The sequence below is a fragment of the Scyliorhinus canicula genome, unplaced genomic scaffold (assembly GCF_902713615.1).
Source record: "Scyliorhinus canicula unplaced genomic scaffold, sScyCan1.1, whole genome shotgun sequence".
NCBI classification, from domain to species: Eukaryota; Metazoa; Chordata; class Chondrichthyes; order Carcharhiniformes; family Scyliorhinidae; genus Scyliorhinus; species Scyliorhinus canicula.
Genome location: NW_024055478.1, coordinates 879,322 through 903,347, shown reverse-complemented (window position 1 = coordinate 903,347; position 24,026 = coordinate 879,322). Strand labels below are relative to the sequence as shown.

Sequence of the window (24,026 nt, the reverse complement as noted above, 5' to 3'; positions counted from 1 at the left end):
GCAGTGTTAATGTAAGCCTACTTATGACAATAAAGATTGTAATTTTAATAATAATTGAGATATGATCCAATGCTATACTAACTTCCTAAGTACTTAGTGTAATATAAAGTGGCCCTTGCTTCAGCATATTAACAGCTGGGATTGAGACGAGTACAGTAACAACTGTAACCTGCTGTCATAAAATCAGAAAGCTGACCTAACTTAATAGAATCAGAGACGGTGTCTGGTTAGATATGAATAGGGAGAGGGTCCTTGGCAGTAACAATGGAGACAATCTCTGCTTCATGTAATGTCAGCAATCGCGGTGTCACTGCCATCAACTGGCCAAACGTTGCTATTGCAGTTATTGATTTATAAAATATATTTCATGAGATGTGGCCTCATTCGCATTTGTTGACCATCACTAACCTCACGAACTGCTAAGTTACAGGGCCTCTATTTGCATTTTTAAAGCACACTATCAGCTGCAGCAGGATTTGAACACGACCTCAGTGAATGAAGCTGGGCATCTCAATTACTGACCCAGTGATATTACAGTTAACACACTGCAGTCTCTTTAAACATAGTCGGGGGTGTTTTCAGTGCAGAAGAAGGCTGTTTGGACAGATATGTATGTGTTGGCCCTCTATAGGTGCGATTTGCTGAATACCATTCTTTTCCCGCAGTCTAGCATTGTTTTTCCCTTTGAGATAATAATCCAAAACCGCTTTAAAAGCATCAAGTGACCCTGCCACCGCTACACAAATGTCCAGTCCACCCTAATCACTCACTGGGTGAAAAGGTTTCTCCTTATGTCTCCGTGCTTATTTTCCCAATTCCTTCAATCAGGTACTCGGCCCTCCCGCCAGTGGGATAGGTTCCTCCATATCTACTCTGTATAGAACCCTCATGGTTTTGAATATCTCCGTCAGATCACGTCGTAACCTGCTCAAGAGAAATAGTCGCAACTTGTCCAATCTATCTTCGGAGATGAAGTTGCTCATCTCTGGAACTATTCCCGTGAGCATTTTCTGCACCCACCCTAATGACTCACATTGCCCCGTACTGTGATACCCACAATGCTTCAGTTCTGTCGGTTCAGGATTTAGTACAAGTTTAACATAACGTCCATTCCTCTGTATTTTATATACCCATTGATAATTTCCTTTATTAATTATTTTAATGACCGCGCTCTCAACTGTCCTATCCCCATCAGTAATTTATCTACATATAAACAGGCCCCTCGGGTAAAAGCAAATTACTGCGAATGCTGGAATCTGAAACCAAAAGAGAAAATGCTGGAAAATCGCAGCAGGTCTGGCAGCATCTGTAAGGAGAGAAAATACCTGACATTTTGAGTCCAGATGACCCTTTGTAAAAAGCTCCCTCTGATCCTGCATTGCCTTTTGAATTATTCCCTTTATTTTCTTTTGTCTTTCTGCGGTCTGCAAGACACATGAATTACTTCAATCTTTACAGCACTAACTTTAATCTGCCAATTTCCCACCCATTCCTGTGTTTGCTGTTTGGAAGTTGTACATTATCCTACCGATGGTTCGCAACACCGTCACATTGTGTACCATTCGCAGATGTTGAAAATCTCCCCTATCAAACAAGGTCCAGGTCATTAATGTGTCATATATAAGGCCGCAATACAGATCCCTGGAAACTTCACCACAACGTCCCTCCACTCCGAGAAACAGCTGATCCCTACAGCTAGTTGTTTGCTGGAAAGTTCGTGTCCACGTTGCTACTGTCCATTTTACCTCAGGAGCTCCATTATTGCTCACAAGGTGGCGCTGCAGCACGTTATCAAATGGCATTTGGAAGTTTATCAACAGCAATACTCAGATCAACCATCTTTGCTATTCATCAGAAAATTCAAGCAACTTAATTAAACATGATTTTCCCTTAAAAAATCGTCGCACAGCTTAATTTATCAACAAAGCACTGATGTACCAGCTCATAGTCTTCGCTGATGGTCCCAAAATGTAAACTGCAGATTAATGTGAGTTAAGGTCAGCGAAATTGCAAAGTGCCTCAATTGCTGTTAATTTATTTTTTTGATTATCTTATTTGAAAGGAGGAATGTGGAGCCATGGGAACCGCACGTTGCAATGTGATGATTTGTGCAAGTGAGTGGACCTAACAACCTAAACCTGACGTGAGATTAATCAAATTTACAATGCTGATGAATTATTCCGCTTGCTGAAAAGGAAATGAACATTTACTGCTCTGCAACGTGTTTCACATTCATTTCCGATCCACAATATCCAATCTTAACGCTTGAGCTTCATTTCCTCCCAACGCCTTCCAACCTCATAGAATCATCGGATCTTTATAATGCAGAAGGCCATTCAGTGCATCGAATCATCACCGACCCTCTGATAGAGAAGTAAAAAAAATCCTTGGGTGACATCTGGTGCAGGAATAATAGAGAAATTGTTGAACATAAAATAAAACCTGTGGTGTTCCTGCGTAATATAACAAAACCAGAATCTTAGAAATATATAAAGTATGAGCCGGAATCGGATATTCGGTCCTTCGAGCCTGCTTCGCCATTCAATAGTGTATCGGGTGGTCCTCTATCTCGATCCCAGACTCCAGCTCTGTCCCATACCCCTTGTCGGCTTTAGAGACGAGGACTTTATTCATTTCCTTCAGAAATATATTCGGTAATTTGTCCTCTGCACCAACCTGTCGTAGATAATTCTGCGTGTTCAAAACCTTTGAGTGAAACCTTTCTCCTCATCTCTGTCCTAAATGGCTCACCCTGAGACCGTGACCTCTTGTTGGCCACTCCCAGAGGAAACATCTTCCCTGCATCCAGTCTGTCCAACCCTATCAGAATGTTATACTTCAACGAGATCGCCTCTCATTCTGCTAAACTCCAGGGAAATCAGGCCTGGTTCATCCAATCTGTCCTCACACGATAATCGTGCCATCCCAGGCATCATTCTGATGAACAGTCACTGCACTGCCTCCATGGAAAGCATTTCCATTCTGAGGTAAGGAGTCTGAATCTGCTCCCAATATTCCAGGTGACGCCCATCAATACCCTGCATATCTGTTATAAGACAGCCTTGCTCCTGTTCGCAAGTCCTCTTGCAATTAAGGGCAACATACCACTTGCCCGCCAAACTGTTTGATGGACCTGCATTCTTGTTTTCAGTGATACATTCCGCCAAAGATCAAGTTAATTTAAAACATTCTGCAACTTTTGTCTGCAGAATTGTTCATAACAGTGAGCTAAGTTTCTGAACGAAGAAGCTGTGAGACGACGTTCATTGTTACGTCTGAATTGTACCAGTTGTTACATTGAGAACGCGTCAGTCAGTATTGGTTCCTGCAACGTGACAGGCGGTGGGATGCGCCACCTGGTGGTAGGTTTGAACGAATCTCTCTTCAAATTACGTCACAGACAGGGTAACGGTCCCAGTTGTCCCGGGTCCTTTGTGTGTTGACCTCAGCAGACAGCGCTGTCAGTCAGCTGCAGCCCATTCAATGTGAAAATTGTGATATTCTTTGGCGTATTCAGCAGAAAAGGAAACGGCAGCACGGTAGCATGGTGGTTAGCATAAATGCTTCACGGCTCCAGGGTCCCAGGTTCGATTCCCGGCTGGGTCACTGTCTGTGTGGAGTCTGCACGTTCTCCCCGTGTCTGCGTGGGTTTCCTCCGGGTGCTCCGGTTTCCTCCCACAGTCCAAAGATGTGCCGGTTAGGTGGGTTGGCCATGCTAAATTGCCCGTAGTGTCCTAATAGTAAGGTTAAGGGGGGGAGTTGTTGGGTTACGGGTATAGGGTGGATATGTGGGTTTGAGTAGGGTGATCATTGCTCGGCACAACATCGAGGGCCGAAGGGCCTGTTCTGTGCTGTACTGTTCTATCTAAGAATGTTAACCTCTTTCGTTCCATAGAAATGTATATGAAGTACGAACGTGGAAGCATTGTTCTGGGTCTGACAATAAAAGTAGAACAGAAAAGTTCACATTTGGAGGTTGAACAGATACAATATAAACTCAGCAAATTGAGCTTATGTTACTCACTGCCCGACCCGATCTCCAGGAACCACTCCTATTTGTGGTTAACCCACACAGCAGAATGAAGAATTAATAGAAAGTTGATGGTTGCGTCGATATATTAGATTGATATATCAATCGATTGCTCGATAGATAGATACGTAGATAGACAGACAGATGGAATTAATATTAAAGCTGATAGCATTTTATCATTTTCAAGAACCCGTCGGACGGGTGGACTAATGGAGAGACAGGGTGAACCAACTTAATACAACCTATAACGTAATACAAAGGATAGTCGCTTTTATAAATCGATCCTCACGGTTAATGGGAAACAAGTTCCGGGTTGTGCAGTTTGATCGCTATGAATATCCAACATGATATTATCGCACTGACACAAACTCGGGGATTTCCATCCCAGAAAGCTCGCTCGGACAAGTCCAAGGTTTTTGAAAGTGTCTCTAACGGAATTTCTCCTTTGTGTTTCTATGGCTGTGTTAATCTGGCTGCTTATTTACTTTAATGGTTGTCTGTGTGTCTGTTTGAGAGATCAATTTGTGGGTCGATCACTGTGTTTACCTGTCTCCGTGTCTATGTTTGTGCTGATTCTGTGCTGTAAACGAGGCGGCTGGGAGGTGGACATATTCACTTACTTTCATCATTAGCAACTCAGACTAATGTGCACTCAAAAATCATGTCAACGAATGTTGGAATTTATTGCAGTGTCTGTGCATGTCTGGATGACGTTTTCTTACATGTCGTTGCACGTGGCCGTGTGTGTTTCCAATAGGCGGTTGCGCTGTCCACAGGAGGGCGCTCTCTGGTCACATATCAAACATCACCGACCGGTTCCAGAGGAAGCGACCGCTTTAAGACGTGAAGGTGGTCGGAGCGAAGAAATCGGATTCGAACTCATAACATCTCGCTAATTGTTTCATCTCCGCCAATTACAGGGCTGGTCCAGTGAGTGATACCTGTCTCTGTATCTGGAGTTCAGATTCGAACCATGGGGCTGATACTCTGCCTGTCTCTGGTTATTGTCCTGATGACAGGTTGGTTATATTGAACTTCTGTACTGAATCCTCCAATTCCCAAATGTGTTCTTATTTCCATCTTCGGGTGCTCATCCGCTTCACGTTTCTCCTTCTAACCAGCTTTTTCTTTTCAGGGATGAGTAAGGGAGACTCGGTGTCTCAGGAAGAACAACGAGTCGACGCAGAAGAGGGTGATGATTCAGCCATACCCTGCAGTTATTCGGTATCGAGTTCAGCTGCAAGCTATTACCACTTCTGGTATCGCCAGTATCCACACCGAGCTCCGCGATATCTACTCAGAGCCGATAGTTATGGGTTCAACGAGACGGCTCCCGGCTTTGAACGCTTCAGCGGGAAACTCAACCCGACACAAAGCACTTTTCACTTGTCCCTGACAGATTTGAAGATGACAGACAGCGCCGTGTATTACTGCGCGCTGAGACCCACAGTGGATAAGGGCCCGGCGGGGCTCATACACAAACTGGCGCAATTTCCGTATCAAGTAAGCACAAGGAGTTGCATTGGTACAGATAATAAACGGGACAATCCAGCTCCATCTGAATGGGTTTCCCTCAATGAGGTCAATGGTTCTCACTATTGGGCCATTGGACAGTTGACGGTCAGAATTTCCAGACAGCTCGCGATACTTACATTGTGATCCACCCTTAACTGTAATATATACAATTCCATGATTGCATGATTTCTAACAAAGTAATACAAAGTTTAAGCTCGGATTTCTATTTTTTGCAGGTATTATCGGTGCAGATATGGTTTCACAGGAACCTGTTACAGCGACAAAGTTTGAAGGAGAATTGATTACTATTGATTTCAGCTATTCGACCACAGCTGGTACATATTATTTGCAATTGTACCGTCAGGACCGGGACGAAGCCCCCATATTCTTGATGTACATTCCTAATTACGGAGATGTTTCCAGAGCAGTGGGCGTGGGGAGTCGATTTTCTGCATCTTTAGACAGTTCGAGGAGTGAGGGTAATTTCAACATCCGGGAACTGTTGCTGTCTGACAGCGCGGTGTAGTACTGCGGACTGAGAGACAGTGACAGCAACCAGAGGGAGTCTGGTACAAAATCACTGTCGCAGTGTGACACTGTGAATGGAACTGGGTACAGATTGGGAGATAAACCTGCAGATTGTTGTAATTTGAAAATATTGAAATAAGTATGACGCCGAAAGTAATAGTGCTGCATTGGGAAAGTTCTGTTCCATTCCATTCACATTAAATACATTCTAGACAGAATGAAAAGAAATGTTTGGAGCATTTGTATCATTTTGTAATTGAACAATGTCGCGAAAGAAATGTTGAAAACAACACTTAACGATGTGATGTAGCGGTTACAGGAAGTAACACAACAAGTAAATGCAGCCGCAATAGCAGGTATACAAGCTGGATTCAAAATAGCTTCTTCCCCGCTATTACCAGACTTCTGAATGACCCTCTTATGAACTGAACTGTGCTTGTGTGGCGACATGGGGATTTTCACAGTAACTCCATTGCATTGTTAATGTAAGCCTACTTGTGACACTAATAAAGATTATTAATATTATTATTATACTACACTGCGTATGCTCACCCGATGTCTGTGCCTATAGATTTATATTGTGTATCTATCGTATATCCTGTTTTTCATTAATGCAACGATCTGACTGGACTGTACGCAGAACAATATTTTTCATTCTACCTCGGCACTTGTGACACTAAAATCCAAATCCAAAGCTGCAGAACATGTAGTGAAGAAAATGTTTTGATTATTCTTCCATTTACTCCTTTTCCCGACCATTCGGTGACCATTCCGCTACCGAAAACGCACAACGCCTGACCTCACAGTTTACTATATTATTTTCATTGGCCTCTAATCATGTCCTGAAAATGCCCCTTTATAACTCTTCATGTGACTGTTCATTCTTAGTTTTAATATTCGTTAGTGTATTTAACATTGAGAGGAATGTTATCGGCCTATTCTATTGATTAGGAGTTTCCTCACCATGCTGCATTCGGTTTCCATTACAGCCTGGTGTCACAAACATAAAAGTCTTTGCTCTCACTCGGAGTTTTTTTTTCCTCATCAGAGGTGCACGGATGTAAATAGTTCCAGACCCACGGGTGGCAGTACTCGCAATGGTAATAGCGAGTTCTCCGAGACTCGAAATGAACAGCAGCAAGTTCCTCCCTCTCACAGTTAATGCAACAATCAGACTGAATCAGTATTCAATGCGAACCATTTTAGGCGGTGTTGCTATGGCTTGTGCTGTAGTTTATGTGCACGAGAATCTATTAACTTGTCAGTAGCCGATCTGCTGTTTAAAAACTCTTCAACAGACAGCAGCTGTGACCCAGAAACTTGCGGCAGTTTTTGCTCGAGACTTTCACTCGCTCTCATCACTGTTACACTCTGTGCACAGTATCAGACCGCTGTGTTAGACAGCCGCAGCTCCGAGATGGGCAATGGGTACAACTTGTCCGACTGTTGCACTGAATTGAAAAATAATTTCTGCGCGAAATCCGCCTTAAGTGAATCCCTGCCGTTCTCGTGCCTCCAGGCAGCAACCCCAGGCTGTCTGTCAGGGTACTGACGGTGACAAGAATAAGTAAAATGCATCGTCGGTATAAGTGCAGGTTAAAGTGACATCTTGCCCTCTACGTGTGCGAGTGAGGATTCCCGCTGAGTAACAGAATCTCCATTGCTTAGAGCTGGAATACACGGTTATAGAAAGCGGAAATCATTGCTTAAAAATTCAACTGAACTGACAGTAAAAACTCGCAGACTGTGTTCTATAAAATTAAATAGAATTTATACCCATGAAAAGAACATCTGACTCAGTACCGAGATGCTCACACGTCCTACCAATATCCTCTAACCAGTTTCATCTCACTCGAGGATATCCTTCCAAACCATCCTGCCTCCTTGGTCCCTTAAATGCATCAATTCGCCTCTGTCAGTACTTGTAATGGACATTTCCATATTCTAACCTCTACTGGGTGAAGACATTTCTCGTGAATTCCCGGATCTGCAATTGATCCGAGAGGCAGCTTGATTTCTAATTGAGTGTCTCAGAGTTCCGGGGAGCATATTTTGCCTGATGCTTCTGCTCCCTCCTTCCTGGAACACGTGGTTTGGTGAAGTTGTTGACATGGCAGACTGGGAGAAAATGAATGTTCCACATTCTGCACTTTCCTTTGTTTTAATAAATTTAAAGTACACAATTCATTTTGATTTCAATCCAGGGGCAAATTAGCGTGGCCAATCCACCTACCCTGTACACCTTTGTGTTCGTCGGGGTGAGATCCTCACAGACACGGAGAGAACGTGCAAATTCCACATGGACAGTGACCCGAGACCGAGGATCAAACCCGGCAGCCCAGCACCGTGAGGTAGCAGTGCTAACCAGTGCGCCACCGTGTCGCCCCATTCTGCGCTTTCCTGACACAGGGTAGAAGGAGAGAGAGGTTCCGAGACACAGAGGAAAGAGATTGGCACACAGATATACTTAACGATTGAAAGAGCCAGACAAACATCGAGAAGAACAAAGGACGCAGAAAAAGACACAGTGCGATCTAGAGAAAGAGTAAGTCACTGAGCTGACACTAATACTGAGTGTTAGCCAATTGCTGACAGGGAGCACATGTGTTCACTTGCGTGATCAGCAGCAATGAGAAGCCAACCAATCCTACCATTGGGCCACGCCCCTTAGTTGCCCAATAAATGAAATCTGCCTTTGAATTTCCTTTTTCATGTCAGACTATAAGAGTTAACATGTTTTAACAATTCTGTGACTTCTGTGAAATTCTAAAGCAGCAGCCATGTTCTCTCGATGTTCTTTTCTAATACTGTTGGTCTTGCTGCCCGGTGAGTCTATGTTCAAATGGTCATTGTCTGTTCCCAGCGTTCGCTCCCAGGTATTTAATAGATTCTGTAATTTGTTGCAGGCACAAATGGCAAAGATGAAGTGTTCCAGGATCCCGCTGAATTAACAGTTCTGGAAGGACGGGCAATAACACTGGGCTGCAGCTACTCGACAACTGGTACTCTAACTCTGTTCTGGTACATCCAGTCTCCCGGGGAAGCTCCGAAATATTTATTCAAGATATATAGCTCAGGAGCTACGTCTCAAGATTTGCCAGCCAGGTTCTCGGCTATTTTAAACAATGAAAACAAAACGGTTCCTTTAAATATCGCCGCGGCGCTTCTCTCCGACACCGCCGTGTATTTCTGTGCCATGGAGCCCACACTGATGCAGAGAAATAGTGGAGCCTGTACAAAAACCCCAGCGTGAGAGTTCCAGTTATTGTCAGCAGAGGGCGCGCTCGCACTGAAAACATAAACAATAACTGAGCCTGTGAGGGTCATGATTAAGATATGAGAACAAAACACAACACCCAACAATAACGTAAGCAGCAGCTGAGGAATGTTATTAGTTCGATTTTTAACTTGCAGCTATACTGTAAATTAATTTCAAAAATTAATTTGTGGTGCGTTCACACACTTTCTGCCTTTTTGTGATCTTGTCCTGTCTTTCGGAATCAGTGAAATCCTTTCCCCATTCACGCTCAGTTTCTGGGTCTCTTCGACCACAGCCGGCACATAGTGTCTATTTGGCTCGACTAATTTGCTGGTAACAAGCCAAAAGCTCAGAATTACCTCAATGTTTATTTACAAATGTTTATTTGAATGTTTTCTGACACAATTCACAGCCTAATTCTTCCGCCTGACAATAACCAGATGACCGGGGCCATTCCTACCCCGTGCCTAACGGTGAAACCTGTATTCTTATAAGGATACTGACTAGATCTCTGTTCGGGTTGTTTAGATTCACTGACAGCCTGTTCCCCAAGTCCAGATGCTAAAGCACCATTGGGCTGCGGTGGAACAGCGGTTAGCTCTGCAAAAAGCAGCTGAGACGGACCTACAGTTTATAACACTGTCGCTGGAAAACGTCCCTCAGTCGCCAGATAAGTGAAATCTGTTTCTGATCTGCGTTTAATAACAAGGATTCTTTTTCCGCTGAAGTCTACATTAGACACCGTGTTCTCTCCAGGGCCGTTTCTGATAATGGCCGTGCTGCTTGGTAAGACTATGTTCAAAGGGACATTGTTTATTCCATGTGTTAGTATCCATCCCAGACTCTGACACAGCCTGTGTTCTTTTGCCGCAACAAGTAACACAGACTCACTACTCCTGGGTCGCCTCTGTTGGAACATCAATATTCAGGGTAAGCTCCGAAATAATTGCTGTGGTGATATAACTCGGACCATGCAGATAAGTCTCAGGGTTTCCTAGACCGGCTTTCTGTTCAGGTGGACAAGGATAAAGACATCAATGCAAATGTGTCTTACATAAACCTGTCAGTTTTGTTCACTGCGAGCACGCAAATAGACTTTCGCAGTTAGAGGCATCAAAAACCCTCAGCCGAGAAGAAAGGAGGTCTTTGTACGACTTCTTGTCTTGTATCAGACACTGTGCCTCACTGAACAGTAATAAACCGCTCCGTCTCCACATTCAGGGCGCTTATGTTCAGGTAACCAGACTTTGTAGACTAATCATCAGTCGCCAGATATCGTCCTGAGATTTTATCTTTCTTCAGTACTGCTACTTTGTAAATTATGCAAATTGGAGGATGTGCCTGTTTCTGCCGATACCACTGCATGGTGTTTATACCCTGATCTGTATACTCGCAAATTAACTGCGCCGAACGCTCTTCTAACACAGTTAATGTCACTGGAGACTGAGTCAATGCACATAATCCGCCTGTGAAAGTCGATGAACAAAAGAGCCCGAGATTAAATAGAGTCAAGCGAAACGTGTGTCTATCGAGACGTAAGTGTGTAAACTCTCATTTGCCAAGCTACACATAACATGTATATATCTTATCGTCAACGATATTAATGTTGAGTGCAAACTATTTGCAATCAATATGCTAAACTGTCACGATGAACCTAATCGTATACTGACCGTCCCAGAGCGTCGCCAGTATTATTAGAAACATGTCTCATTAAATTTCTCAGTGAATGGGAATGAAATGAGTCAGAGAATGAGAAAGAGAGAGGGATCCCAGGCTCTGTTCAACTCATTGTTCCAGCCACACACCGCAGGGGGCCAGGCCTATTGTGACATCACTCAGGATACCATCATGATTGGACTTTAACCAGGTTGTTGTCAGACTTCTTACTGCTCGCCCAGTCCGACGCCAGCATCTCACGTCACTATTGGCTTTGGCATTGATCTCACGTGACTTTCTAATTAGCATACCGCTGCCTGCCTCCCTCTGCTGACGGATTCTCTTCAATCCAATGTATAACTACTGAGTGGGTTTATTGAAATACACATCAAAACACAAATGTCAAATATTGTCGAGAAACCTAAATAGAAGGTAACTAAACGCAATCTTCATTTTTCTGCACAAAGAATCAGCTGTCCCACCCACTGAGTTAAAGCGCACACCAAAACTCTGAATTCCGAGCCAGCCAGAAGTGGAACCTGGAATTCGTAGTCAGACGCGTTATCCTTTGCGACACTGGGCCACAGCGGTGCACGTCATTGGCTATTCCTCGTTGATGGAGACCAGTTATGAGATTGAGGTAATATTCAGCAAAATACAAAATTGGAAGCACGAGATGTTTCTGCCTGGTTTTGAAAAGGGGACCTTTCGCGTGTGAGGCGAATGTGATAACCACTACAGTACAGAAACCGCTGACAAGCAATGGACGTGTACAATGTACAACGTCACTGTGTTGCTGCAGATTGTAATAGTGAGGCTGAGAGGCCACGTCACTTATTCCAAGGCGACAGCTGTTTCTTTAAAAAACAGATGTTTCAACATATAAAACCATGAGTTGCAGAAATTATATCGAATTTAACATGAGTTATATTTTACTGAAGCTCCGTCTGAAACTTGTGTTCTTTGGTCCCGAGGTGTGGTTCTCGTTTAGGGATTTTCAATCAATGCCCAAGGGAGCGGTCCTGGGTTAAATCCGGGGCAAGCCCTTTACTCCAGGTCAGACATTATGAATTGTTTGCGATGCTGACGGCGGGGTTGATTTACATTGGCCCACTCTGAAAAAGATTTCTCAGGACTCGCGATGTTTACGTCGTTTCTCTCCCCACAGCTGATGCTCGAGAGAGACAGTGTCTGAGCTGGAGTGAGTTTGGATAAAATTGATGCTCCAGATCTGTGTTAACCACAGGGACGTGACCCATCTAATCCACAGAGCCAAAGTGGAGAATTGAACTGACTGGGGAGCTGGATCTTAACGCTGACCTCCCGGACCTCGGCGTCGTGAAATGTTCCAAAGAAGCTCAACAGACACTCGAGGAACAGCAGCGCATCTTTCAAACATGTCTAAATGTACGATAAAAGCAATTTACTGCGGATGCGTCAATGGGAAACAAAAACGGAAAACACAGGACAGCCTCAGCAGATCTGACAGGCTCTGTGGAGAGAGATGGCAAGTGTCGTTTAGAGTCTGGGTGACTCTTTGTCGAAGCTGGACAACTGGATCTTTGGTTAGGTTTAGATTGGCGGTGGGGGTGGGGGTGGGGGTGGGGGGGGAGGGGAGCGTGAAGCATTGGGCCTGGGGCCTGGAGGGGGGGGGGGGGGGGGAGCGTGAAGCATTGGGCCTCGACAGACGGCCAGCGATGGGTGGAGAATAACAAAAATGTGTTGGGCCGAAAGAAAAAGGGAATGTAAATGTTTCTAATCAAAGTTAAGAACGGTGCTGACAGAGACGATTAGAAGATTAGAATGTGTTAATGGCAGAGGACAGTGAGGAACAAAGGGCGGATTTCCCAAGAGGGATGGGATTGGCTAGGGGAATGGGGAGGGGGAGACAATGGGAGAGGAAGACATATCAATGGCAGCAATGAAAATAAGTTGATGGAAAAAAACATGTGGTGAAGTGGGAAGAGTGATTTCACGGTGCGAAGTTGTTGAGCCTACTGTAAAATCCGCAAGGCTGTACCGTGCCTATTCGGAGGATGGGGGCTCTTCCTCGGCGTTGTGCTGAGCTACATGGGAACATTGCAGCAGGCCAAGATCGGACATGTGGACATGAGAGCAGGACAGTGAGTTCAAGTAGCAAGCGACAGGAGAGTCTGCCACCAGTTTGTCGATGGAGCGAAGGTGTTTTCCAAAGCGGTTACCGAGTCGGCATTTAGTCTCTCCAATGCAGAGTAGATGGCATTGGGATCAGCAAATGCAACAGGCCAGATTGAAGGATGTCTTATAGTAATGTGTACTCAAAACACATAATTATCAATTCTTAAACTCAACTCACGCATTGAATAAGGAAACAAATATTGTTTAAAGTCGGTTGCTTTTTTCTGTAGGATTTAAGAATGCTGCATTAATAATAGAGAGCATTTCGCCGTTAGAGATTTGCTGAACAAATGCTTCAGTTCAATATAGATTCTTCTTCTGGCTTGTAAGTTAAGACATCTGGTTTGACGAAACAGACGTATTCTTATAAGAAGCGACATGGCCTCTCAGCCGAACCATGCGAAGCTGCAACAAGGTAGTTGAGTTGAAGGTTCGCAGGTTCGTTGGAGTCTGTGCTGCCAGCTGTTTCTGTAGTGTAGTGGTTATCACATTCGCTTTGCACGCGAATGGTCCCCGGTTCGAAACCGGGCCGAAACATCTGGTGTTTCCAGTTTAGACTGTTGCTAATATTACCTCAATCTCGTAACTGGTCTTCATCATCCGAGGAATAGCAAGGACCTGCAGTGGCGCAATGGATAAAGCGTCTGACTACGAATCAGGAGATTCCAAGTTCGACTGCTGGCTGGCTCGCAGTTCCGAGTTTTGGCGTCCCCTTTAGTTGGATGGGTTGGACAGCTATGAATGCCGCCGTCTACGCCGCAAAGAAAAGAAGAAAACATGTTGCTTGACCAACGGAAAAGCTCATCGAAGGGCTCATTCAGGATTTGAACCCGGAACTTCTCGCAAATTCCGACAGCGAGACACACATATCATACCCCTAAACCATCGAGCCCCGCGGAAAGAGCCAACGCATACTGTCATTGCCATCGAAAATCGATCTAACATCTGCGGAGAACGCCAAAAGTACTGCAACATCTCAGGTAGTCAGTCGGCATTTGTCGACAGGACAACAAGTTCGTCTTTCACCATCACCTTTCAATAAAACCGGGACAGGTTAGAAATGTGGTACGTCTTAACCAAGTGAACTCCCGGAGGGAGGGAACAGAACAACAGGAAAGGGCTCTAATAGGGGGAAAGTCAGGAGAGATTAAATGAGAAGAGGCCTTGGGTCCTTGGCCACAGAGTTAGGTTAGCATCGAATCAGAGAATAATGACACCACAGTATGAGGCCATTCCGGCCGCCGTGTCTGTGCCAGCTCTCTGTTAGCGCAATGGAAGAAACAAAGAAACAAAAGATTTGTCTGGAGGAGCTATCGATGGCAGATCAACAACTACCGCCCAGACACAAAGAACAAGTGGAAACAAGATTGAAACCCAAATCTGCGATGTAAGGACACACAAAATGGTTGCAGCATTTACAGTGTGAAACTGCTGAACACACACTGAGTGTGAAAGCTGTATTGAGCCCAGTGGAAAGATGCGCTGCTGTTCCTCGAGTGTCTGTTGAGCTTCTTTGGAACATTTCACGACGCCGAGGTCCGAGAGGTCAGCGTTAAGATCCAGCTCTCCAGTCAGTTCAATTCTCCACTTTGGCTCTGTGGATTAGATGGGTCATGTCCCTGTGGTTAACACAGATCTGGAGCATCAATTTTATCCAAACGCACTCCAGCTCAGACACTGTCTCTCTCTCTCTCGAGCATCATCTGTAGGGAGAGAAACGGCGTAAACATCGCGAGTCCTGAGAAATCTTTTTCAGAGTGGGCCAATGTAAATCAACCCCGCCGTCAGCATCGCAAACAATTCATAATCTCGGACCTGGAGTAAAGGCTTGTCCTGGATTTAAACCAACGACCACTCCCATAGGCATTGATTGAAAATCCCTATACGAGAACCATACCTCGAGACCAAAGAGCACAAATTTAAGACCGACATTAAGCAAAATATAACTTATGTTAATTTCAATATAAGTTCTACATCTCACAGCTTTATATGTTGAGACATCTGTTAATGTAAGAAACTGTCGTCTATAACAAGGGACCTGGCCTCTCAAACAGACCATCAGAATCTGCAGCAACACAGTGAGGTTGTACATTCCGCACCTCCATTGATTGCCAGCGGTTTCTGTAGTGTAGTGGTTATCACATTCGCCTCACACGCGAAAGATCTCCGGTTCGAAACCGGGCAGAAACATCGAACATTTAGCATCTCGTGTGAGAAAAGTTTGCACAATTATTGGGCATAAAATAATTCTGTTCATGAATGTTGCCGGAATCTCATGTGTTCCAGGACTATGAGATTTCGTCTCACATGAGCCACTAAACTGAATTGAACATTAAAGCACTGAATTTTCGGCAGGCAATGAGAGGTGAAGAATTTTCATACCTTGGCACAGCTCGGATATTAGCAGCTAGTTCATCCACAACAGAATTTCAGCGATTTACAAATGAACATATTTTTTTTTAATGTAATTTTTATTAGAATTTTTTACAGAAAATATAAAACATAACAAATGAACATATTTAATCACCATGTCAAACATGTCTAAATGTATGACAAATGCAACTTACTGCGGAGACTTCAGACGGAAACAAAAATAGAAGATACTGGATAATCTCAGCAGGTCAGACAGCCTCTGGGGAGCGAAATGGCAGCTGTCGTTTCCAGTCAAGTGGACACTTTGTCAAAGCTGGAGAACTGGAACAGGAGATTCAGACGATTGTGGGTGGGGGGTGGGGGTGGTGGCGTGCTGTATTGGGCCTCGATAGAGGGCTAGCAATAGGTGGGAAATGACGAAATTGTCTCGGACAGAAAGAAAATGGGAATGTAAATGAGGCTAATCAAGGCTATGAAAGGTGCTGATGGCGCATCAAGCGGTCAGAATGTGTTAATGGCAGAACAAAGGTAAGCAATGTGTCAGAGAACAATTACAAACAGGGATCAGATTGCTGAAGTAGGATGGTATGGGCTGGGGGAGGGGGGCAATGCTGAGGGTAAAACATATCAATGGAAGGGATGATAAGTTGATGGAAAAAACATGTGGTGGAGGGGGAAGTGAGAGTTCACAGTCTGAAGTTGTTGAACTGATAAAATGAAAGGGACAAAGAGCTGTCTGAGTCCACCAGAAATAGTCAATAGAAATGTGAATGCCCACACATAGACAAGCTTCTCGGGAACGTACTGGATCCATGCAGTTTGAGCTCAGCTTCTCAAAGCAAACCCAATGTGAATGAATCCCGCCGTCTCCGCTGCAAAGAAGTGAAGGAAACATGCAGCTTGACCAACGGAAAACCTCATTGAAGCGCTTATTGAGGATTTGAACACGGGGCCTCTCGCAAACTCCGACAAAGACAAACCCAAAGCGAGAATCATACCCCTAGACCAACGAGCCCCACGGAAAGAGCCAAACCATACTGTCATTGCCATCGAAAATCAATCTAACATCTGCGGAGAACGCCAAAAGTACTGCAACATCTCAGGTAGTCAGGCGGCATTTGTCGACAGGACAACTAAGTTCGTCTTTCACCATCACCTTTCATTAAAACCGGGACAGGTTAGAAATCAGAAGGGGGTTCAGTGCAGTTAGATTGCGAATATACAGACCGGACGATGTACCACATGCTATGGTATCAGCAAAAGCCGGCACAGCCGCCGAGATTGGTCATCATTAACATATTGACGATGAAGAAAGAGGAGATCTCAGGACGATATCTGGCGGCTGCCAACAAGTCTAAAAAGAATGGTTACCTCAATATAAACGCGCTCAGTGTGGAGGACGGGGCGGTCTATTACTGTGCAATGAGCACAGTGTCACAAAGCAGCTACAACCACGTACGAAAGCCTCAGAGAGTATTTTCAATTCCAGTAAATTTGCGTTCCTGCCCTTGTACCGGAGGATGGTTTGATCTGGATTCAGAAAAATACTCAGGTCTATTTCTCCACAATTGCATTGCCGTCTCTGTCCTTGTATAGGTCAATAGAGGATCCGTTTCGGATTCGTGAGATTAATCAGCATGTCGCGATGCACAGTAAATTTAAGCTTGGAATATCCACTTCCGAGCAGCAGTAATGAAAGTTCTCAGATGTGGGGATAATAAAATCTTCCAGGACCGTTAACTTAGGTCGACCTTATGCCAACGAGTCTGAGCCCCAGTAGTCTTCAGTAGAACATCGACTTTCCGATCGAAAATACATCAAATCTATGTTGACACTTCCTGCTTTCTGTTATGGAGGTTCCCAGATAAGGGACGTGTTTCAAAGAAAGTGTGGTGCTGTCCAAGTGAGTTCTGTAAAATCCACGGGCCTGTGATGATTCCACGTCTCACAAATGTCCATGCCCGCGGGACCATGTGTACGCTCCTTCCAGATATTTTCCGCACTGCCTCAGGGGACCAATATTACCAGCATTCTCATTCGGTCCCTGGCAATCAGAGGATTGGCCGTCACTGTTGAAATGCACAGAGTTGTGATCCTGTTGTCGTCTCCGTGGCGCAATCGGTTAGCGCGTTCGGCTGTTAACCGAAAGGTTGGTGGTTCGATCCCACCCAGAGACGAATTGTTGTTCCACTCCTGGATGATATGTTTTTAGGGGCTGTTTAGGACAGGGCTAAATCGCTGGCTTTGAAAGCAGACCAAGCAGGCCAGCAGCACGGTTCGATTCCCGTAACAGCCTCCCCGAGCAGGCGCCGGAATGTGACGACTGGGGATTTTCAGAGTAACTTAATTTGAAGCCGACTCGTGACAATAAGCGATTTTCCTGTTCTGATAACACGTACCGTGCACCGGCTGCGGCATGGAGTTGCCTCTATCGCTGTAATATCCTTCATTGCTCCGAGCTGGGGAATAGCTCAACGATGCTGTGTCTCCCTCGATAACTCAGGAGATTGTGACACCTCCTCACGGACCTGCTAACAGACGAACGTTGAGCAGGAGTTGGCTATTCATCCCCTTGAGCCTTCTCCAACATTCAATAAGCTCGTGACAGATGCGAACATGACCTCAGATTCACATTTCACCGACCCCGGATAACCTTTGATTACCTTTTCAGTTGAGAATCCAACCACATCTGTCTTAAAATCTTCAACGGGCCTATCTCAGCGGTCTCTGGAGAAGAATCCCTCAGAAAAAAAGCCCAAAGATCTACATAACCGGACCGGGTCGAGCAGTATCTCTGGCCATGATGTGGAGATGCCGGCGTTGGACTGCGGTGAGCACAGTAAGAAGTCTTACAACACCAGGTTAAATGATTCTGTTTTGTGATTCACCTGAGGAAGGAGCTGCGCTCCGAAAGCTCGTGTTTGAAACAAACCTGCTGGACTTTAACCTGGTGTTGTAAGACTTCTTACTGTATCTCTGGCAGCAGCGCATCCCTTCCCGACGAACTTAATGCATTCTATGCTCGGTTTGAGCAGGTAACCAACAATCCGCTGTCGAGTGCCCCAGCAGCTCTTAATTCACCCATACCCACCATCATGTTTCCGAAGTCAGATCGGCCTTCCTGAAAGTGAACCCACGGAAGGCGACGGGCCCGGACGGGATCCCTGGTCATGCACTCAGAGCCTGCGCATACCAGCTGGCAGAGGTATTCACAGACATCTTTAACCTATCCCTACTCCACACCGAGGTCCCCACCTGCTTCAAGAAGACCACCATCATACCGGTACCAAAGAAGAACGAGGCAACATGCCTCAATGACTACCCTCCGGCGGCCCTGACGTCAGTTGTAATGAAGTGCTTCGAGAGGCTGATCATGAAGCGCATCACCTCCATACTCCTGGAACGCCTTGACCCACTTCAATTCGCATACCATCGCAACTGGTCCACATCAGACGCCATTTCCCTGGCCCTACACTCATCCCTAGAGCATCTCGAAAACAAGGACTCCTACATCAGACTCCAAGGGCTGGTGAAGCTCACCAGGCTAAATCGCTGGCTTTTAAAGCAGACCAAGCAGGCCAGCAGCACGGTTCGATTCCTGTACCAGGTGCCGGAATGTGGTGACTCGGGGCTTTTCACAGTAACTTCATTGAAGCCTACTCGTGACAATAAGTGATTTTCATTTTTCATTCATTTATTTATTGACTACAGCTCCGCCTTCAACACCATAATCCCAGCCAAGCTCATATCAAAGCTCCAAAACCTAGGACTTGGCTCTCCACTCTGCAACTGGATCCTTGACTTTCTGACCAACAGACCACAATCAGTAAGAATGAACACCAACACCTCCTCCACAATAGTCCTCAATACCGATGCCCCACAAGGCTGGGTACTTAGCCCCCTACTCTACTCCCTGTACACATACGACTGCGTGGCAAAACTTGGTTCCAACTCCATCTACAAGTTGGCTGACTATACGACCAGAGTGGGTCGGATCTTGAATAACGACGAGTCCGAATACAGGAGGGAGATAGAGAACCTAGTGGAGTGGTGTAACGACAACAATCTCTCCCTCAATGCCAGCAAAACTAAAGAGCTGGTCATCGACTTCAGGAAGCAAAGTACTGTACACACCCCTGTCAGCATCAACGTGGACGAGGTGGAGATGGTTAGCAGTTTCAAATTCCTAGGGGTGCACATCACCAAAACTCTGTCCTGGTCCACTCACGTCGACGCTATCACTAAGAAAGCACAACAGCGCCTACACTTCCTCAGGAAACTAAGGAAATTCGGCATGTCCACATTAACCCTTACCAACTGTTACACGTGCACTACAGAAAGCATCCTATCGGGCTGCATCACAGCCTGGTATGGCAACTGCTCGGCCCAGGACCGCAAGTAACTTCAGAGAGTCGTGAATATCGCCCAGTCCATCACACGAACCTGCCTCCCATCCATGGACTCCATCTACACCTCCCGCTGCGGGGGAAAGAGGGCAGCATAATCAAGGATCCCTCCCACCCGCCTTACTCACTTTTCCAACTTCTTCCATCGGGCAGGAGATACAGAAGTTTGGGAACACGCACGAACAGACTCAAAAACAGCTTCTTCCCGACTGTCACCAGACTCCTAAATGACTCTCTTATTGACTGACCTCATTAACACTACACCCTGTGTGCTTCAACCGATGCCAATGCATATGTAGTTACATTGTATATCTTGTGTTGCCCTATTACGTAGTCCCATGTATTTTCTTGTATTTTGTTGAATTTTGTTTAATTCCCTCTTCTTCCATGTACTGAATGATCTGTTGAGCTGCTTGCAGGAAATACTTTTCACTGTACCTCGATAATAAGCAAATCCAACCCAATAACCCGTCTTGCTCCATTTTCACATAATAATCAATGGCAATGGTCTTTCTGACCGCCCTCTCGCATCCACCTTGAGAGATGAATATCACCCCCCCACCCCCCCCCCCCCCCCCCACACACACACACACACATATACCCCTACCCCTCTCGGTGTCGGTTTGTTTCTGGGACCCACTGTCTTTCTGCTATAATGTGATTGACGGCACAGACACATATAGCGATCTCTATATTTGTGTGCTGGTATTTCTCTATATATGTGTCATATTGCGATCACTTCTACATTTGCTGCTACGCAGATTCTCTCCAATCAGACGGAATATGAACCGTGGAGGCTGCCCGGATGCTGACTGTGTATCAGGATCGTCAGTATCGATTGTACTGCTGTGTGGCGTCAGTATCCTCTTCAACCCTCATTTCAGCGTCCAGATGTTCCACTGGGTCTTGGTGGCTCCAGTCTGATAGAAACGAACAGAAAACAATAATAATCTCAAAATTCAGAATCAGCCTCATATTGACCAACGTAACGGTCACCTGAACCATACTCATTATTATTTAATTAACAATAATATCTGGTTACTCAGTAAGGGGAGAATGGGGGTTTTGCAGTGAAGGAAATACTGAGTAGCGAGATCATAACGAAGAGGGTGAAGAGGCAGTTCCCCGTGACAGTTCCTGAATCAATCGCTCTTTAGCGCAGGCAATTATCTGTCAGAGCAGCAATCCAGATTCAGGTCCCACTGCATTGCTGATCCAACCAATGACAGGAATCGAGCAGCGGCAGCAATGTCTAAAATATCCCAATGGTGTTGGAGCGAGGCCATCAAACGGAAACTGTGACCGGCGCACCGCAGACTCAAAGCTGAAAATTGTGCGGCGGTTATCAGCTGCAGTCACAAGTGATGGAGCGGAAATAGCGACAGTTGAGCACCCAGCATCCCGTGACCATCCTGCACCTGCTCAACTCACTGAGAACAATATAGTGTCGGAGGGGTGGGGGCAGATTGAACTGACGCTACCTGCGCCGATTTGAAATAACTTTTTCTATTGCCCTTTTCACCCTGCATTTAAATCCCGCGGTGTTTTCCGTTCTCAAGTTCTGACAATACTTTTTGAAATGTTCTATTGATTCCTCATCTCTCATCAATTGTTGCGCCAGACTCCAAATGATAACAACTCACAGTGCAATCAACATCATTTACTTGCATAAGGTGCGGTGGCCAAGAGGAAAAGCGCTGGTTTCGTAAACAAAAAATCGCGGGTTCGAATCCCGCCCGTGCCTCGGTGCTGATCCATCCAAAGTCCTCTATAACGTTTCTTTGTCTCGCAAACACTTGCAGCATGAAATATCATTCACCTATTTTCTTCATAGGACATTTCACCTTCAGCTAATGAAAATAATTCCAGACAATTTGGTCTCTGAAAAAAGCGATGTTCAGAGCAGTTCCCCTTTTGTACCTTCTTCGTCAGAACCAAAATAAAGAAAACTAGTCTGTTGAGCCCTGCTATTATTCTGAGTTCTAACCTCCGCATGTCCACCAAAGTCTTGGCATTCTTTCGACTTCGTCCTAAGGTGTGAACCGAGAACTCCAGGGATGATTTGCACAGATTAAGCATAGTTTTTTGATTAGAAACACCTATAGTGACAAAGATAGTGTATAAACAGCTGAAATTTAGATTTCTGTCTAGGTTTCCCGTCCTGATATGCATTGCAGTCAACACCGAATCCACTGAACAGCCGAATTCCAACACGGAGTAAACCGAATCCGGCAGCAGAGGGCGCCAAATTCAAGCACGGGCGTCAGAAACTCACCTGATGGTGTCGGCCAAGCCGATAGGATGGGAGGCGAGTGATGTCACAATAGACCCTCTCCCTGCACTGCACTAAATTCCCTCTCTCCTACACAATCCCTGACTCAGTCTCGTCCAGTTCACTGGGAGAGATTCAGTCAGACATGGTTGTGATAATACTGGCGGCGCTTTGGCACAGTAAGTAGTAATAGTGTTAATTAAACCAGATTAGCATATTAATACACGTAGGCTCTGTGTAATTAACGATCGGGAATGTCTATGAAGTGCCTGCATCAGAGATCCCAAAAAATGCCGCAGATACAAGTAGATTTATATCAACTCTGTTTAAACTCAGGGCGGCACGGTGGCGCAATGGTTGGCACTGCTACCTCATTGCACTGAGAACACGGGTTCGATCCCGGTCCCAGGTCACTGCCCGTGTGGTGTTTGAACATTCTCACTCCCACAACCTAGATGTACAGGCTAAGTGGACTAGCCACGCTAAAAAACACCTCTTAATTGAAAAAACTCTAACTGTGTAAAGGAACAACAATCTGTTCATTTCATTCCTTCACTTTCGCAGGCCGGCAATGTTCAATCCAGTAGCCCAGTCAGCAATGACAATAACAGTCCCACAAGGGGGTTCGGTGAAGTTAAATTGCCAATATAAAGGCCCCAACATGTACAAAATGCAATGATATCAGGAGAAACCAGCACAGCCACCGAGATGGATTATCACCAACAACTCAGCAATGAAGAAAGATGTGGGTTCAGGACGATATCTGGCGTTTGCTGACAAATCTAAACAGAACGGTTACCTCAGTATAAGCGCATTCGACGTGGAGGATGGGGAGGTCTATTACTGCGCACTGAGAAACAGCGTTCGAGAAAACCTAAAGCCCCGTACACAACCCTGAGTGAGTGTTTACAGCATCACTGAGGTTCCTTTCCGAGAAGGAATTGATCCCAGACTCAGGCAAGCAATCATGTCTATTTACCGGGCATGTCTCTGTCCTTGTGTCTATCAAGAGAGGAATAGTTTGGGAAATCTTGAGAGCTATGGTTGAAAACATCAGCCATGATTGAATGGCAGAGCGGACTCGATGGGCCAAGTGACCTAATTCTGCTCCTATGTCTAATAGTCTTATGGTCTCATTATGGTCTATCATACCGCAAATTGTATTGTAACTTTAAAACCAGAATATCTACCTACCGGCAGAGGGTGGCACTCAACTGAGGAGATGGACGAAAATCATGGCCTGCTCTTGCAGAAAGTCCAAGGACAAAGACTCCTCGTTATCTGTTCTTTTAACGCAAAGCAGAATGGATCAATACGTTCTGCGGTACAAAATGTACAAGGTACTTAATGGGCGGCACTGTGGCTCAGTGGGTTGCTCTGCTGCCACATGCTCCTAGGACCCGCGTTTGATTCCCGGCTTGGTTCTCTATCTGTGCGAAGTCTGCACGTCCTCCCCGTGTCTACGTGGGTTTCCTCCGGGTGCTCCGGTTTCCTCCCTCAAATCCCGAAAGGACGTGCTGTTAGGCGAATTGGACATTCTGCATTCTCCCTCTGTGTACCTGAACAGGGGCCGGAGTGTGGTGACTCGGGAATTTTCACAGTAACTTCATTGCAGTGTTAATGGAAGCCTACTTATGACACTAGTGAAGATTATTATTACGACAATGTACGCTTAATGTATAATAACCGCCGAGCAACATGAGAATTACTATCAGTTGGGACATGGGAAGCACATGGTGCCAGGTTTAGACTTTAATAGAAATCAATTTTTCGATCGAAAATACCTGAAATTTCTGTTGACACGACATGTCTTCTGTTCGATTCCCACGC

At 45.3% G+C, this 24,026-nt stretch overlaps 3 non-coding genes across 3 annotated transcripts; all 3 read left to right on the top strand.

The window, feature by feature from the left end:
* Window positions 1-13,609: 13,609 nt before the first annotated feature.
* Window positions 13,610-13,682, top strand: trnaa-ugc. The gene has a single exon. It is a non-coding gene; the product is annotated as a tRNA-Ala (tRNA).
* A 1,580-nt stretch (window positions 13,683-15,262) lies between these two features.
* Window positions 15,263-15,335, top strand: trnav-cac. The gene has a single exon. It is a non-coding gene; the product is annotated as a tRNA-Val (tRNA).
* Window positions 15,336-17,621: 2,286 nt separating this feature from the next.
* trnan-guu lies at window positions 17,622-17,695 on the top strand. The gene has a single exon. It is a non-coding gene; the product is annotated as a tRNA-Asn (tRNA).
* The last annotated feature ends 6,331 nt before the right edge of the window (window positions 17,696-24,026 follow it).